Source organism: Anabrus simplex, chromosome 2 (genome assembly GCF_040414725.1).
Source record: "Anabrus simplex isolate iqAnaSimp1 chromosome 2, ASM4041472v1, whole genome shotgun sequence".
Lineage (NCBI taxonomy): Eukaryota > Metazoa > Arthropoda > Insecta > Orthoptera > Tettigoniidae > Anabrus > Anabrus simplex.
The window spans coordinates 114,600,733-114,618,474 of NC_090266.1; positions in this window are offsets into that span (position 1 = coordinate 114,600,733).

The window sequence follows — 17,742 nt, forward strand, 5'->3', positions numbered from 1 at the left end:
TCCTTTGAAATTTTTTATTCCATTTTCTTCATGAAATTTAATTAACATGTTAATTTAAATTCATAACTGATTCATAATATTTCTTTTAAAAGCGCTACCTATCGATTTTTCTGTACATTATTTATATAAGGAGATATATCGTACCAAACTTTGTGCAATTTTTATGTACTAAAATTTTGGACTTAAAAATCCCTACTACTTGGAAAATTCTGCAATCAAAAACTCCATACGCAGGTTTCTTAATATAGCTCTGATACATATACCATACATACTTTGTTACATTTGGCAGAATATTATGGAAGAAAAATGGGATTTAAATGTAAAATTACAATTGGCAAACAAAGCATTATTACATCGATAAATTCTTTGAATTCAGCCAAATTATTTCATGACAAGAAAAAAAGAAACTCAATCTTTTCAAATTCAGTCATAAAAAATTTTCACCAAAATGACAAAAATATCGATTTTTATCTCCAGAGTGTCCCCTTAATTAAGGTACAGCCCCAGCATTTGCCTAGTGTGAAAATGGGAAACCACGGAAAATAATCTTTAGGGCTACCGGCAGTGGTGTTCGAACCCACTATCTCCCAGAAGCAAGCTCACAGCTGTGCGCCCCTAACTGCACGGCCAACTCGCCCGGTGGATATGAAAAGAAAGCCGGTCGTACCGAGTGCAGTGATGGATCTTCAGTAGATATTGACGGTTTTGATTGTTGCCATGTAATTATATCTAACAATCGAAAGCATAGCTTCTGTACTCTTAACATGAATCGGCTGCATTATTGAAACTGTTCGTAAAATTGATAATATCGTTCTTCGTTTGTGAGGAAGTAGAATCTTCATTTAATTTGTCTTCTTGAAAAGAGGAGCCACTTTGGTACTATGCCTCGTGAAGGTGTCTACCTTCCAGGTCGTAGGTATTTCGATTATGGCAGACTCAAGGCCAACTCTATAACACCCACAAAGGCAGTATCTTACCCATCCCATGCCTTTCTTAACTCTGTCAGTACCGAGAATCGAATACAGGATGCCTTAAGAGAAAATCTCAAATAAGGATACCTAAAAGTAAACATTCGGCCCCGCGGTTTAGGGGTAGCATTCCTGCCTCTTACTGGAGGCTCCGGGTTCAATTCCCAGCCAGGTCAGGGATTTTTACCTGGATCTGAGGACTGGTTTGAGGTACACTCAGCCCATGTGCTTATAATTGAGGAGCTATATGACGGTGAGATGGCGGCCCTGGTCTAGAAAGCCAAGAATAAGCGGAGAGGATTCGTCATGCTGACCACACGACACCTCATAATCTGCAGGCCTTCGAGCTGAACAGCAGTCGCTTGGTAGACGATGGCCCTTCGGGGCTGTTACGCCATGGAGTTTGGTTCGGAAAAGTAAACAGAGAAGGAAGTGACATCCCTGCAAGGCTCTTTAGCTTCTAGCTAGTTCTTCCATGCGGTCTCGTCCATTTATGGCAGTTGGAAAACGTACTCCTTAATACATGCTCACCGGGCGAGTTGGCCGTGCGCGTAGTGGCGCGCGGCTGTGAGCTTGCATCCGGGAGATAGTAGGTTCGAATCCCACTATCGGCAGCCCTGAAAATGGTTTTCCGAGGTTTCCCATTTTCACACCAGGCAAATGCTGGGGCTGTACCTTAATTAAGGCCACGGCCGCTTCCTTCCAACTCCTAGGCCTTTTCTATCCCATCGTCGCCATAAGACCTATGTGTGTCGGCGCGACGTAAAGCCCCTAGCAAAAAAAAATTAAAAAAATAAAAATAATACATGCTCCACCGAGCTCGATAGTTGCAGTCGTTTAAGTGAGGCCAGTATCCAGTATTCGGAGATAGTGGGTTAGAACCCCACTGTCGGCAGCCCTAAAGGTGGTTTTCCGTGGTTTCCCATTTTCACACCAGGCAAATGATGGGACCGTACCTTAATTAAGGCCATGGCCGCTTCCTTCCCAGTCCTAGCCCTTTCCTGTCCCATCGTCGCCATAAGACATATCTGTGTCGGTGCGGCGTAAAACCAATAGCAAAAAAAAACATGCTGCTCATAAAACCATTGTAAAAATACTAACTGCACCCATTTATAACAATAATCAAAAACGCCTCATTTTCATGTGGCTCAGTTGGTTGAGTCGCTGTCCTTCTGAGTCCGAGTTCACAGGTTCAAATCCTGGCTTGGGTCGGTGGACCTTAAAACGGTGTTGAAATGGCAACAGCACAATATCGTTGGTTTCTGGTATGTTAATGAAAATTACACATACGAATATTAGTGTCACAAAACTAACTTTGTACTACTATATTCTGCATCCCAGGCTTGCGAGGGAAACTAATAGGATAAGAGAAACACTACCTAGCATATGCTGTGACATGTATTTTTCTTTAACTGTTTACCCTCCAGGGTCGGTTTTTCCCTCAGACTCAGCTAGGGATCCCACCTCTACCGCCTCAACGACAGTGTCCTGGAGCTTCAGAATCTGGGTCAGGGGATACAACTGGGGAGGATGACCAGTACCTCGCCCAGGTGGCCTCACCTGCTATCCTGAACAGGGGCCTTGAGAGGGATGGGGAGATTGGAAGGGACAGACACGGAAGAAGGAAGGAAGCTGCCATGGACATAGGTACCATCCCGGCATTTGCCTGGAGGACAAGTTGGAAACCATGGAAAGCCACTTCCTGGATGGCTGAGGTGGGAATCGAACCCAACTCTACTCAGTTGATTTCCCGAGGCTGAGTGGACCCCGTTCCAGCCCTCGTACCACTTTTCAAATTTCGTGGCAGAGCCGGGATTCGAACCCGGGCCTCCAGGAGTGGCAGCTAATCACACTGACCACTACACCACAGAGGCGGACGTATTTTTCTTTACCAACTAACAAAATATCTATACCCATACCCCTTAAATTCTATATATTATGCTGTGTGTTTGTATTTCTTTACTGCATTATTTGTATAAAATGTCCCTTCTTTATAGCTTATCACATGACCATTATTATAATAAAATTACCGTATTTATTGTGCGACTCGTTGGCTGAATGGTGAGCATACTGGCCTTCGGTTTAGGGGGTGCTGGGTTTGATTCCGGCCGGGTCGGGAATTTTAACCTTCATTGGTTAATACCAGTAGCTCGGTAGCTAGGTGTTTGTGCTGTCCCCAACATTCCTGCAAATCACATACCACACATAACACTATCCTCCACCACAATAACACGCAGTTACCTACACATGGCAGATGCCGCCCACCCTCGTCACTGTGTATGCCTTACAAGGGTTGCAATTGGCTATAAATAGCCACACAAAATTATTATTACCGTATTTATTCTAAACCAGAATATTGCATCTTTACTCAAACTATTTATTCTTGCATTCATTTCACTTATACTCAGAATAAATAAAATTCTGCGGTCATGTTGGGATGGGAATAACAGAGGCTGGCAGGGGAGGGATCGGAGCTGTCATCCAAGGAGACCAGACACGCCAGGAGTTTTAACTAATGTACTTTTATTAAGCCTTTTTTATGTAATGTATATTATTTTTAGCCTCTGGAATCTGCCACTCTTACTTGGATCCAAGGACACTCATTTCCTTTTTAGGTATTGTATACCACCTAAACTCTGGAAGTCTGGACACTTATCAAAATAAAATTCTGGATGAAGAACTACCTTAATGCCCCCCCCCACTGAAATCCTGGCTATGCTACTGCTTGAACATGATTCACGATTCGGGATGCCTTAAGAAGTGTTACTCATATAGTCGTTCCTGCTTCAGCTGCACTTTCTTACTCAGTGAAAAAAGTAGAGAAAATTATTTCCCTCCTTATCTTGCCTTGTACACACACTTAGTCCTTTGGTTTTTGCAATTTTGCCTACAGCCTAATAACCATTACTGGTGACACATGAGTATTCAACCACCCTTATTGATGATTAGTTAACGGACAGATAACTTCTAGATATTTTAAGGGCTAGGGACATTGTATCATATGATCCGTATATAATCTAAACTTAATTAATACGAGGGCTGAAAATAAATTACTGGCAATACTGATAGAATGCAACATTAAATGAACTAACAAGTACATTCATTCACTGTAGTCACCCGCAAAGTCTATTACCAATTTTCAAATGTTGGGAAGCCATTCAGGACCGTTGGCAAGGCGTTCCCTGTTGATGACAGCGACTGACCGTCCTACTGCGCGGAGTACAGATGTCATGTCATGATTTCGGTGTCCTCGAAGGGGCTCCATTAACTTCGGAAACAGGTCGAAGTCACAAGGACTCATGTCTGGTGAGTACGGAGGGTGTTTAAAGACCTCCTAATGCCACCGTTGCAATAAGAGCTTGACATCGTTTACGACACATAGATATGATTGTAAATAAAGGGTACAGATCTCTGCACATGGTTATGGAAGTATTTAGGGGTTGTAGTAAGGATGTAAAGGAGAGGGCATATAAGTCTCTCGTAAGACCCCAACTAGAGTATGGTTTCAGAGTATGGGACCCTCACCAGGATTACTTGATTCAAGAACTGAAAAATATCCAAAAAGCAGCTTGATTTGTTCTGGGTGATTTCCGACAAAAGAGTACCGGTAGCTTTACAAAGAGGTTGCAAAGTTTCGGCTGGGAAGACTTGGGAGAAAGGAGACGAGCTACCTGACTAAGTGGTATGTTCCGAGCTGTCAGTGGAGAGATGGTGTGGAATGACACCATTAGATGAATAAGTTTGAGTGGTGTCTTTAAAAGTATGAAAGATCACAATATGAAGATAAAGTTGGAATTCAAGAGGACAAATTTGGGCAAATATTCGTTTATAGAAAGGAGAGTTAGGGGTTGGTATTACTTACCAAGGGAGATGTTCAATAAATTTCCAATTTCTTGCAATCATTTAAGAAAAGGCTAGGAAAACAACAGATAGGGAGTCTGCCACCTCGGCGAGCGCCCTAAATGCAGATCAGTAGTGATTGATTGACTAATAGATTGATGTGACAACGTGTGTTGTCACGCAACACGATAGGACAATCGCCTCGCAATAAATTTGGATGTGTACGCCGCATAGCCGGACGCAGATGTCACTTCAGAAATCGGCAATTGTATCCACAGTTGACGGTTGTCCATCAGGAACAGCATGCATAAGAATGACACTCTCGTAGTCGTATGCCACAATCAGCATAAGCTTCACCCGACTGGGTTCTTGTCGAAATTTCTGAGGACGTGGCGAACATGGCTGGAGTTTAATTTAAGGCTCGTGCCCATGTTGTGTTATTTACACTGCAGAAATTTGTCTCCTTCGGTGCGGATTCTACCCAGGTGGATGCCAATCAGTGCATACCGGTGCCATTTCTGTACGTTGGTGAGTTGATGTAGAACCCTACGGGATGCAGTTTTCCTCATGTTAAGATATTTCGTCAGTATCTGAGACACCGTTTGACGACTCAGACTAAACTCCACGGCTAATTATCGGACAGTCCATAGATGGTCTATGGAAACGAGACCACTCACGATGTCAATCTGATCTTGAGGACTAGACGGCTAACCGGTGAGGTGCAAATCCACAGTCTCATTCCTACCTGCACGAAATTCTTTGACCTATCGTGCAACCTTTCATATACGGTAATGCATTCTGGCCATAGGCTTAAAGTAATCCTCAATAACATTTTGATGCATTTCTGCTACGGGAAACCTCAATTTTATTCCACAAATGCTGATCACCTTTTGAAAAGTTGACTTAGAGCGGTGAAATCGACACTCTTCACTTCAGTGCCACACAGCAACAACTCTCCTGACTGGATGCCGGTCAAATTCACACTATACAGTGCCACCTGACCGCCCCCATACCTTATTTGCGCATGTCCGATCAGCTGCAAGTGCCTGTACTACGTTGCCTCTAGTTTATTTACAGCCCCCGTATGTAGATTTAGTTCGAATTTTGTAAGCTCAAGAGAGATTGGTAGGTAACATCTTGAGACACCGGAAATCTTCAACTAGTTGAGGGACTTCTCGGGGATAGGAAGAAAAGGTGGAGGTAAAATCATAAATATGACAAACAGATTATGGCATAAATGATCCACGATACACTAACGACATAAAGTTAATATATCAAATAAGTAAGTTAAAATTCAGTGGTATCACCTCACCAGGGTGTCTAGGAAATGCTGAAAAATGTTTCACTTATGAGGAGGTGAACGTGTCATTCATATTCTGCTCGTGGGAAGATGATGTGAGCTATCCAAGTTTCAGTGGTGGTATGGCAGTGAACATAGGATGGATCGGAAATTCAATTTCTGAAACTGTGAAGACATGCAAGTCTCTCCATGGCAAGAGATCAGTAACACTGACTCAAATCACAGCCACATTAAGCATGGGTGGTACCAGGCATATATTCAGCAGATTAGTGCATGGTCTTTAGTCTCTATTGGATACACAAACCCTAACAAAAGATCGTTATTAGCAATCACTCACAGAGAAAAAAGCATAACATGGTCTCATGCCATTCCTAAATATACTCTGGAGTACTGAAAATATGTGACATGATCCAATGAGTCAAGATAAGAGTTCTGATGGCTAGGTTATGATTTGGTGCAAAACCAATAAAACCATGGATTCCAGTTTTCAACAAGGCATAGGTAGTGGAAATTTATGATAGTCCAGTGAGGAGGGTTTTGATCACATGACAGCGTTTGGGCCATCTTATCCACCAAAAGAGGTCTTTGAACGGAGACTGCTGGAAAATCCAATTTGGGAACGTATTTGTAAGCAGTCCTTGACAATAATGGGCCATTCCAATGGTAAAACTCACAGAGATGCCAGAATCAATGAAGTATCTCTCTTATAAGGTTTAGAACTCCTCACGGTCAGAAATGTGGAGTGTTCTGATATAGCAAGTATTCTACATATAGACAGATGATCTATGAAAAGGTGTTAGGCCACACTGCCTGCATAGTTCCCTTCAGTTACCTAAAATAACAGTGTGCAGAATGGTGGGTGAGTGGGAACCTCTCCATCATGAACCATTAATGCCAATAGGAGCATTCTGAAGGCTCAAAATAAACGCTGTGGTCACCATACAAATCAGAGATCATCAATGAGTGAGTTGGCCGCGCGGTTAGCTCACGTAGTTGTAAGCTTTCATTTGGGGGATAGTGGGTTCAAAACCAACCATCAGCAGTCGTGGAGATGTTTTCCCGTGATTTCCCATTTTCACACCAGGAACATACTGAGTCTGTACCTTAATTAAGGGTGTGATCCCTACCTTTTCAATCCTAGTCCTGTCCCATCCTTAGGTCACCAAAATCCTTCGATTTGTTAGTGCGACGTTAAACCACATCTTCATTATACTGTAGAATGTTATGAATTTACTAAACGCCTCCACAATCCTCTGTTTGTAACTAGCTCTGATGACTCGTTTAGTCCCATACCTCTTGTCTTTAAACCATCAGAAAGTGAGTCTAACCAACGTCGTATTGTTCTCCATATACTTCACTTATCCTCCATGACTGAGTCCACTATCCTAGGTAACCTATCCCCCTCCATTCACCTCTCATGACCCCATCACCGAAGCCGGCGTATGCGCACATCTTCATCATTCGAGATCATTCCTAACTTAAATTTTATCTCCCCATTTTTGTACCCTCCTCCCATTGTTCCCATCTGCTTGTACCCGTGAGCATTTTCTCTACTTTTACATCTGTTACTTCTAATTTATGAATAAGGTATCCTGACCCCAACCAGCTTTTACTCCCGTAAAGCAAAATCGGTCAGAGATTGTGAAGATGGTTCCGCCCACGAGCTGGCTTATTTATTACAGAATACTGTACTGCTGACCGCGACTGCGAGCTCACTGCATTAGCTTTACCGCACCTTGATTCACTCTCACTTAGTATACTGCCATCCTGGGAGAATACACATCTTAAATACTTGAAGTGATCTACCTGTTCTGGTTTTGTACTCCCAGTCTCACATTCAGTTTTTTTAGATTTCTTCCCTACTAATAGTCCTATCACTTTAGTTTTGGAAAGGCTAATTTTCATTTCATACTCACTGCACCTATTTTTTCAAATTCCAAGATATTAGATTCCAGCCTTTCAGGGCTGTCTACCTTTAAGACCGAGTCGTCGACATAGGCCAAACTGCTCACTACATTTCCACCTAACTGAATCCCTCCCTGCCATTTTGTAGCTTTCAGTAGTTGATCCATGCAAACTCTTTCTACCATCAATTCTCACTGCAGCCAAATTGACCACATAAATGCCTATGATTGCTTGTAATAACCTACATTTTAACCCATAATCCCCCAGTACTTCTAACATATTTTCCCTTGGTACTCTAGATCTGCGAAGCATAAACATAACTCTCTATTCCTCTGGTAGCATTTATCTGGACCTTGGAGGGATCGGAGGTGTAGTCTCAGCAATGGCGCATACATTCCGAGGCGCCTGTATTACTAGGCCTACTGTCTTTATATGGTCCTGTGAATGAATGCGATAAATCATCAGCAAAGAAAATCTCAATCGGAAACTGTGCTGGTCTATAATATTTCTATATAATCGCCCATTTGAGTAAAAATTAATTCTGTGTTTAAAGATATTTCTCCGTTTTTTTCTCATCCATATCCCATTGTAGCTCATTGTGTATACGAATATGTCCATATAATTCAAATTTCAAGCCCATAGCATTCATTCAATTGCAAAATGACCTAATGGCGGATGAGAAAACCTTCATTCTCTCCTTACCAAAAGTCTCCAATAAATAATCTAACGGCCTGATTTCGAACGAGATTGTTCATTTTACATTTTACTTTGTTCTTCATTCGTCTACTGGCACTTAACCCAGCCATTGAGCCACTAGGAGAATTATGAATTCCTTCAAAATCCAAAATTGGGAAATCCAGAGGATAAGCGTCGTGCCCAAGGATAAATTGTTCAAGCAGTGGAATCATTATGAAATATTCATGTAACTTACACAAAATCCTTTACATGCATCCTCTCCTGAGTCTCTAATTGCAGCTTTCGGTAATGGTAACACTTACTCAGTTAATTCTTTCAACTCTTGTTTAATGAGTGGGCGAGTTGGCTGTGTGGTTAGGGACACGCAACTGTGAGCTTGCATCTAGGAGATTTCCTTCCCACTCATAGCCATTTCCAATCCCATTGTCATCATAAGGCCTATCTGTGTCGGTGTGACCTAAGGCAAAACGTAAAATAAAATAAAGACTTTAATTGGTCACGTAGTAGCTCAGCTCTAGTGGCATGTAGTTTACCCAGTGCAAAATGTCTTCTGATGTGGGCTAGGAAAAGCTTACTACCTTCATCATACCTGAGTTATTCTAATCCATGTCTTCATCAATATAAAAATGAGAGATATGAGCAAACAGCTTGGGAAACTGTTATGTGACTACATTTTCAGGTTGGATGAGGAAGTAACAGAAAACTACGTCACTCTTCACTTCCATTGTTACTCCGTGTATGCTATTGAGTGTATGCTTCGAAGCAATGTATCGAATCGTTCAACTGACCGAGTGAATTGAATCGCAGCAACGGCGAGCTCACGGCACACGAGTCAACTGACTCGCAGCAGACAGTGCTGTGTAGTTCGTACGCAGATCAGTGAGACAACACATATCAGAACACAGGGCATTGGCGTGGCGCGAACTTCCGCTGCAGGCGAGGGATAAGGTTATGCAGTAGCAGCGATTCGCGATTAGAAGTCGAGGGGGGCCTAAAAAAATATCCAGACAACAAAAAATACCCAGGTTTGTGGGATATAACTGGCTGAGGGGGCTGGATATATACGTCAAAACTGAAAAACAAGCTGCATAATGCTAAGTTTGTTATGCTCTCTGAGCGAATTTCAACAGAGAGGTAAAAGGTTGACAGTTTACCAATTTGAGTGGAGTAATAATAGTGTTTGAAATTTTGATTCAATCACAACCCCCAATCCCCATGGTACTACAGCTCTTGAAGTGCCTTCGCCTACCAAACGACTGCTGCTGAGCCCGAAGGCCTGCAGATTACGAGGTGCCATGTGGTCAGCACGACTAATCCTCTCGGCAGTTATTCTTGGCTTTCTAGACCGGGGCCGCTATCTCGCCATCAGATAGCTCCTCAATTCTAATCACGTAGGCTTAGTGGACCTCGAACCAGCCCTCAGGTCCAGGTAAAATTCCCTGTCCTGGCCGGGAATCGGACCTGGGGCCTGCGAGTAAGAGACAGGCACGCTACCCCTACACCACTGGGCCGGCTTTTGATTCAATACTATACAATAACCTTTCACCTAAATAACATTACTACACATGTATTACAATTAAATAGAAGTATGGTGCGACTATACAATTTTTAAAAATTAGTATTTGACTACACACTGACAAACTAACAGACATTAAAGAGACTGCCAGACTGACGAATGTGCGCGGCAAGGAGGTGAATCATACCTCACTGTCCATGACCTTGGCAAAAAAATATACCCGCTGTTGCCCTTCCTCACAGCACTTGCAAAGTCTCCACTACTTGCTGTGGCGCTATACAAATCGGTTAGCCGTAACGGACGACATTTTATGTGTATTTCCGCTAATAATTTTGTTAATAATTAAAGAAAATTAAGAAAATACTTAGCTAAAAAGACAACAGGGATTCGTATAATTTCTAGTTTCAGCCGGATAAAATGGAATAAAAATGTAATGTTTTCTCCACAAAGTCGGGGGGGGGGGGAGGGGGATGCGCTCTCCCATTAACCGCCCCTGCTGAGGCTATGTCCTAACTGGAAGAGATGCTATGCAGTGCTAAGCTGAGCTGAACTGAAAGAAGCCACACTGTGCACATGCCGTTACATTTGATCCAACAATTAGACACTTGCAAGCAAGACGTATTGCTATTTGGAAAGAGTGCGGTCAAATTTTTACTTGACGATGATGAAAGGAGATCCACACAAAGTAGAATGTACTGTGATATTATGCAATATTGCATGTGATTTAGAATGTTTAAATGAAGGTATTTTGATTAATGCAGACCAATTTACGGTAGATGAATAGTGCCGTAACCTTAACATGGGGTCTGCAACTGCTGTGAGGGAACACTTCTGTGTTTACATGAGCTCATGAAAGGTTCTTTTCATAAATAATAAGCACAGCAGTAAGGAAGTGATGGGAATGTACTTCAAAGAATTTTTTAAAATAACTTTGAAAATGTAGTGTTATTTTAGACAATAAACATAGCGAAAGCTATACAGTACATTGGCACTTAACTGTGGATGCTATTGATTCGACAGTTTCCTCCCAGGTCTCATTCACCACTCTCCTATTTACATAATTTCTATGTCTCTTGTCCTACAAACATTATTTAGCGTGGACGAGAGAAATAAACTCCTGTGTATAAACTTCCATCGCACACAAAATTAAGCGAAGTAACATCTAAATCAAACTCGCTTGCTATACGCGCAGTGCTGTGCGGTGCTAAGCGGCACGATGGTACAATGCATAATTCAACTTGGACATAGCCTAAACAATCGCGGAAACAATAGTTTGCTTTTGGCTTTACAGTGGACACTTGCTCTAGGCTGATTTGTAAATAATACGCACACTTGCGCCCAAAATCTCACTCGTGCAAACTGGAGCGCTGTGGTTCTGTGCACCATGCATCGATCCGACTGGGCTTGGTTCGGACAAGTGTTTTGTCTTGGGCGACTCGACTAAGATCGGCTCAACGCTATGGAGCAAGTGAGAAAGGGAAGACAGGTGGAGCGAGCCAAACAGGCGTAGGGAAAGAGAGTGGGGGTATGCACACTTTTGAACCTAGCGAAGTCCTCTTTTACCCCTTCTGTCGCGCAATGCACCAGCGCGTGCGCACTGAGATTCCCTGATCTATGTATTAGTGTAATTAATCTTAGTATTATAACTCTGTGCCTTTGCTAGCAACACCTAGTTTTTACAGTGCACTACGTCTTCCGGTGTGGGCTAGAATACATTTGTTACTTTCACTGACCTGTCTCAGTCTCATCCTTGACTTTGACAACATGAAAGTGACCAAGGCATGAGTGATGCTAGTAATGCAGTTTTTTATGCAGCCGTTCCCTGTTATGAATGGTGTGAAAATGTTGCACATAGGGTCGGTTAGTTGAGGACATTTCAGTGGGCTTGGCAGACTGGGATGTAATAGAAACTTCTGGTACAGTGAGGAAAGCAACAGGAAACTACCTCACTCCTTATTTCCCTAGTACGCCTCTTCAGTGACACCTGGGCCATCTAGACGGCTGATGGCAGAGCTGTTGAGGTCCAAACCAGCCTCAGGGCTGAGCGCTCAATATACAACATTATAACTCAGTTGACATTTGACAGTTAATTCAACTCAACTCTCTAGCCTATGCTACGACAATAAGACATTATCTCAGTATTATGTCATGTTGTGGCAATCACCGAATAACAAAATCACCGGTTGCACGTGGACAGATACTTTTACATATAATTATTTTTATTTATTTAAGAGAATTATCACTAGCTCCCGGATGTTCGTGACATGTCATCTTTTCTTTTTTTGCTAGTGGCTTTACGTCGCACTGACACAGATAGGTCTTTTGGCGACGATGGTATAGGAAAGGCCTTGGACTGGGAAGGAAGCATCCGTGGCCTTAATTAAGGTACAGCCCCAGCATTTGCCTGTTGTGAAAATGGGAAACCATGGAAAACCATCTTCAGGGCTGCCGACAGTGGGATTCGAACCCACTATCTCCCAGATGCAAGCTCACAGCCGCGCGCCTCTAACCGCACGGCCAACTTGCCCGGTGTCATCCTTTTAATGAGTGGTCAGGTACAATGCTCCAATATATACAAACTCTGTTCATGGCACCTCGATTAAAATAGGGCCTATATCCTTTTTATTTTCCATTATTTGCATTTATTTGCATTTTTGTTTCTTTGTATTTTAAGAGCATTTTTTCTGATTTTGACGAATTTTTCTGTCATATTTTGGCGGTATTTGCTCTTTAGGTCACTTTATCCCTTTTGTCACGTTACCATTCTATTTTATGAAAATTACGGCTGAACACCTAAGGGGGCTTATGACTGAAAATTGTGGCATTTGGGTGGAAAAGTCACTTTTTGAGTTTTGTGTTTAAAAAATAGCTCCATCTTTTCTCTATCAGAAAATGTTATAAATTTCCTTTCAGTGCCATTTTAAACCTCCCAGCGGCTATTTAAAGGGAGAGCGCGTGGGATTTAATGTCCGGTCCACTCCCTCTTTCTACTGAGACACCACAGTCTTCGTTGTTTTTGAGCTGTTTGTTCGGAGTTTTGAATAATGCGCGAAACATTTCCCTCCGAGGACGACAGACACTCAGCTACTCAGTCTCCTCACATTTGTTTACTACGTAGTCTAAATGAATACTAAAATAAGAGAAATAATCTACTAGTCCAACAAAGGGAACTAAAATGTGGGGTTTACTGTGAGTGTGTATGTAGTATGAATATTTTAAATTCAGTGTATATAATGGGACAGCGCTTTGTTTCGAGTATGTTGGCAGTTACATTGTTAGGTTAGGCATACATTCTGTGTTATGATGGATAAGGGGCCCAGAACTTCTTATAGGTCAGAAAAAAAATTGCCCTTCTAGGAGAAGTCTGGCTGCAACATTGAGATATTCAAGAAGGAAATGTCAGTAGGTAAAGCCAGGTACAGCTCCAATTAGGCCTAGTGAGGAGTTTCCTCATTCTAGTACCTTACCACCTCCAGTTATTACTGTTTCAGAAAGAAAAATCGTCTCTTTTTCTGATTCTTACCCTACCTCTAAATGTTCTAATATTGGGCCTGTAAATTACACCTTAGTACATAGGAGTGAACTTGTGAAAGAACTACTGTGTGGTGAGTGTCGAACCAAATTAATTTTCAATCAATTTAGAGAAAGTCATGGTTTTTCCTCTAAAATGATTGTTAAATGCAGAACGTGTGATTATGTTTCTGCAAATTTATATAGTTCTCCAAGAGTGAAAAATAATAATTCACAGAGGCCTGCTTTCCATGTGAACAATGCTATGGTTGAGACATTTAGTACTCTAGGTAAGGGTCACTAAGGGTTGGAAAAATTCTCAGTTGGTATGGGCATGAACACTTTAGGACCTAGGCCTTTTTTCAGCCCATCTGAAACTTTTGATTGATGAGGGAAAATTAATGAGGAAAGAAGTACTTGATATGGCTGCACAAGTTGCATGCAGTGCTCATGAAGCTAATGACAATGAAATATTAGATATTTGTGTGTCATATGATGCCAGCTGGCATAAACGTGGTCACACATCCAACAATGGAGTAAGGTTTGCTGTTTGCTATTGATATTCAGACTGGTATTGTGCTAGATTACCATGTGCTGTCAAAGTACTGTCAGAAGTGTGTGGTAGCTGAAAGGGACTTAGGGAAACAGTTCAGAATTTGATATATGGTATGAAGGTCATAATAATTCTAGTGAGTGTGAAGAAAATTATTGTGGGTCCTCCAATGCTATGGAAAAAGATATTGGAGAGATTCTGTGGAGGAGATCACTTGGAAAGGGGTTCCGCTACACTACCATGTTGTCAGATGGGGATGCTAAGACTCATGCTCATTTAAATCAGATTGAGGTATATGGACCAGGTATCACTATAGTAAAGGAAGAGTGCATTAATCATGAGTCAAAACGCCTTGGCACTGCTCTTCGCAATACTGTTAGAGATTGGAAGGCAAAGGGTGAAATACTAGATGGGCAAAAAGAGGGCAGCTTGACAGAAACCACCATGAACAATCTTGGGCATTATTTCAGACGCCATAGTCAACAACATCCCAGATGTGGCTAAAATGAAGAGGGCAATTTATTCCACCCTTAGACATTGCATGTCAACAGATCTCAACCCTCAGCATATAACTTGCCCCAAAAGTGTCGACTTTTGGTGCTTCTTTAATAGACAGCAGGCAGCGGGGAAACCAGTTGATAGTCATAGTCGAATGACTTGCAAGCTTAGGCTATCTGTTGTAAACATTGCACCAGTATATCAGCGACTGGTTTTGGATGAAATGCTGTGACGTTGTAGTGCTGGCAAGACCCAGAATGCCAATGAGTCACTTCACAGTATTTTTTAGTCTAAGTGTCCGAAGGAAGTATTCATTTCCAAGTCAAAACTTGAACTAGGTGTACTCAGGGCAGTCTCAGAGTTCAACATAGGACACTACAAGACAACTGAGACCCTTCATGCCATCTGGAATCCACTTCTTGCTTAAACCACCCAGTCATTGTGTAAATCACAAGACAACCGTCGTGTGGCTCGGGGCAGAAAGAGGAGCAGTGAACAACACAAAAAGGAGAGAAAACATCACAAGCTGGTAAAAATATCAACAGAAGGAAGATTAAGGAGGTCTGAAGGTGCAACGTATGCTGCAGGACAGTTCTGAAGTGAGTTGATTTTCTTATGCATTTTTCTCACATTTGTTTTTTGCCATGTATTTGTGTCTTAAAACTGCTCCTTGCAACACAGTTGTGACCTGAAATTAATGAAACTTGGTGAGTTTACTCTTATAGGTGCTAGAATAGGAGGTTATCATAGGTTTTGACATGGACTGGTTTTTTCTATTGATTTCATGATGTAGAATTTGGATCATGCTGTGAATTAAAAAAAAATTAAATTAAGACTTCAGAACTTCTGGAAGGAAAACTATAACTCTGATAACAAAACCGTGGATAACTTTGGTTTCTGTATGCAAGAGCTACATTTAAGCAAATTTTTAATTTCATCAGATAAAAACTTAATCGCAAGGGACTTTTCCGCCTGAGTGCATTTTAAATGACAAAAAGAAATAGAAATAACTTCAGAACCAAGGTACATACACAGCTAAAATCTAGTACAGAGTCTAATTGTATTACAATACAAGTGTACATAAAATTTGGTTCCAATAGCATGTAAATTGTAGAAATTTTAAAATTCAGTCATAACTCCCCCTAGTACGTATACAAATACTGAAAAAAAAAAACATTTCAATATAAGATTAAGTAGTCTTATTGTTATTCCTTCAAGTCTTTGCTTCTGAATCTTATTTACATTTTAAATACTGTAGACCTTAATTTCACGAATCGCCGTTTATTATTTCGAGCTCTTTTCAAACTGTTACTTTTTGAACCAATAATTATTGTACTGTGGTATCCTTTGTCTTCGAGCAATCTCCAAATGAAAGGTCGATATTATGTACTTCTTAAGTTTGTGTCTAACCTACTATTTTCTGAAGGTTTTTAAACACTAATTTTTAACATTTTTTTTACATTTTTATAATACATTTTCTTAATTTTTCAAGTCATTTAATAAGGTCATTTTTAACATTTGTAAGTATATTTTTTAATATTTTTTACATCATCAACATCCGAGCCTTAGTCTTCACTATTGGGGAAAGATTTTGTTACATCAAAACTTTTTTGCGAAATGGTGACTACAGCAGAAATCTGCATCTGAAGACTGGATGACATGCATAGGAAAACAGTTCATAGAATGAAGACGAGATAATAGCATTGAGCATTGAATGTTGTTGTTGCTGCTACCTTCCAGGATGCACAGATATGGTGTGATAGTACCTCACGGAGAACACTGTAACTAACTATGTGTTAATGTAAGGAATACCGAGCAAGAGGCTCGCGGCTTGCTTCACATAGTTATAGGGTTGCATTCGGGAGACAGTGGTTCGAACCCGATTGTTGGCAGCCCTGAAGATAGTTTTCCGTGCTTTCCCATTTTCACAGGAGGCAAATGCTGGGGTTGTACCTGAATTAAAGCCACGATCACGTCCTCCCCACTCTTAACCATTTCCTATCCTATTCCTATCCCATCGTCACCGTAAGACCTATCTCTGTCGGTGCAACGTAACGCAAGTTATACAGTGTGCTGCATGAATAGTTGACACATTTGAAAAGTAAATATAAAATGCAACTTATGTACTATGTTGTTCAAATTTAGCACACACCTTCCCCGTTTCATGGAAATAACTGTAGAGGTGACACTGCTGCTTTATCTCCAAATGCCTGCATCCCAGTGAGCTTTCTGCTAGTGATCGATTGTGACTGGAATAGTGAAGAATCGATTCCATATGCTTGGGGAAACGGGTACCCGATTCCGGAATTGATTCTGAAGAACTAGTAGCACCATATGTGATGCAGATAAGTAAACACGTGCAGCACGAATGTGTTTTATAATGTGAATTCGTTTTGGTTTATAACCAGGTCTTTTACAAGCCATGCCTGCTCTCATTGTAGTGTCCTGGAGTTATACATTCTAATGAAACTCTAATTTGATCAGAAAACATGATTCTCTGTTTGAAACTAATCAAATTGTATGCATTGAAAACAAATCAAACTTGTATGGGGATTATGACATAATATAGCAATACTATTTCAACAAAATACATTGTACTTAAGAGACAATCTTAACTAATGTTAAGCTGTGATGAAAACAAAAAAAGTAATTCTGACAGTTTCTCATAATAATATTTAGCAATAGTATGAAAGTTCTTCTTATTATTATTATTCGTTTTCTACCACTTCTCCCACATCTGTGGGGTCACGAGTGCGAACTGTATTGCACATGTTGATTTGGCCCGGCTTTACAACTGGATGCCCTTGCTGACGCCAACCCTGTATGGAGGGACGTAATCACTGTTGCGTGTTCCTGTGGTGGTTGGTAGTGTAGTGTGTCGTCTGAATATGAAGAGGAAAATGTTGGGACAAACACAAACACCCAGTCCTCGGGCCAAAAGAACTAATCAGAGACG